Here is a 2,265-nt window from a genome sequence, read left to right on the forward strand (position 1 = left end):
ATTGGAATGATATTAACCCCTATTTATTTATTATCTATCTTACGGCAGATGTTTTATGGATACAAGCTTTTTAATATACCAAACTCTTATTTTTTTGATTCTGGACCGCGAGAATTATTTATTTCGATTTCTATCCTTATACCTTTAATAAGTATTGGTATTTATCCAGATTTCATTTTCTCATTTTCAGTGGAGAAGGTTGAAGCTATTCTATCCAATTTTTTATAGATAGTTTTTTCGTAACTAAATGAATAAAACCAAAAAACCAAAAAGGAGAAAGAAACCTATGTAATCTTAAATAGTGTTGATGAGAGTATCACACTTGTATACGGAACTATGACATGACACATTGATTTATTTTATTCTGGTGGAAATGGAAACCTATGATGTCTTGTCATCTTTTGTGCGACCCACAAATAATTGCAATATAAAGTATATTAATGCAATAAATTCAGTTCAGTTTTTTTCTAAAAAAGTATATTGTACTACTTTTTAAATTGCATATTAAATAATACAAGTCAGATAATAAAAATATAGAACTTCTATGAATATATAAATTCTTTATAAAATTTAATGTAAAATTATAATTTTAAAAAGTAATACAGTACGTACTCTATTTTTTAAAATGAGTACAAAAATAGACTCTGAATTTAGTTTTAAAAATATTTAAATTTTTGTATTAAATGATTATATCAATTACAATAGATTTATATTTTACCGTAGAAGATACTCAAAACAACATATATCATTAGAAAAAGGATAGGAAAGCCGGTCGTAATTCTTTATTTTATTTTATTTTCTCACAGGTTGTAGTTTTTTTAATCACCTTTTAGTTGTGGTTTTTTTTTTTTTGGTAGTTGTGTTTTTTTTTTTTTTTTTTTTTTTGCTCTGGGTGCTCTAGTTTTTCTTTTTTTAATGTTTCGTTAATTAATGAAACGAAACTACCACATATATTTTTCGATAGCAGCTCTCGGTATATATATTTATTTATTCTGTTATTCTTATTTTTTTTGTAATTTTAATTAATTTATTATAAATATTTTAGATTAATTGTTGTTGAATAGACCTGAAAACCTTGATTTTGAATTTATTCAATTGGCTTTTTGGCACTTTCAAATTGAGCTTAAGGGCATGCAACAGGAAAGTTATTGAATAAAGTATTTGCTGATAGTCTAAGAAAGAAATTTGTTTGGAACAAAATAAAGAGACCTTCGCCTTTATAGGGATATAACTGATATTAGTTGTTTTTCATAATTTTATGAAATACTAAAACCTTCAAATTTATTTAGTAGTTACATATCATGGAAGTACCTTATGAAAAGCAATGCCTTCATATATGGATCAATTGATATTTGGAGCAAGATTCAGATACCCCAAATAGCAACGTGATCAATGCATATCAAAAGGTTTATTTCTTTATTTTTACATTATTTGGATAATAAATATTTGTTTTTGACAAAAAAAAATATAGTTGATATATATATATATATATATATATAGAAATTATTAATTTAATTTAATAATTGATTGATAATACATGTTTTTCTACCTCTGAAAACTTTTTTATATTTAAGTTTTGGGTTCATTTTTTCTGCAATCAATGTAGATAAGTTATCTACATTGATCCCAAAATAACGTTGTTTTGGAGCAAAAATCAATGTATTTTTATTATTATAATTTATTTTAGTATTATAATAGGCTTTCTCATTATAATTTTGTAATCTTTCGTCCCAAAATGATGTCATTTTGAGAATGAATGTAAATAACTTATCTAAATTCACGGAGAAACATTAAAGCCTTAAGTTTTTTTTTAAGTTTTATTTTAGGGGAAAAATATTTATTATTTTAAAAATATAATTTTGTGTCATTTTTTTTTTGGTAAGCAATTTTGTGTCATTTTAAATGAAACGACTTCGTTATGTGTATAATTGATATTTTTTACCTTCTATCTCCTTGAGTTTCTTTCTCTTACTAGTTTTATAGAGGAAAGAAAATATAAATTTTTTCAAATATATACAAAATGATGTTATTTTATCTAAAATGATTTAAAGTTGTGTGCTTTAAAATATTAAATATTTATTATACCAAAGAGGAATATCAAATATTTTTTCATTTATTCTACTTTCCATTCACGAGAATTTTCAGTGAATGGCTTAGTCATCGAATTAGAAAAAAAAATCAATAGAAAGTAACGGCGGACCTACAACTTTGCCCACTTTTCTACATCAAATAGGCAAATACAATTTGAGTTTTCCCATATCTACC

This window comes from Gastrolobium bilobum, unplaced genomic scaffold (genome assembly GCF_033153095.1).
Source record: "Gastrolobium bilobum isolate Gb01-03AN ecotype WA unplaced genomic scaffold, APGP_CSIRO_Gbil_v1 utg1090, whole genome shotgun sequence".
Lineage (NCBI taxonomy): Eukaryota > Viridiplantae > Streptophyta > Magnoliopsida > Fabales > Fabaceae > Gastrolobium > Gastrolobium bilobum.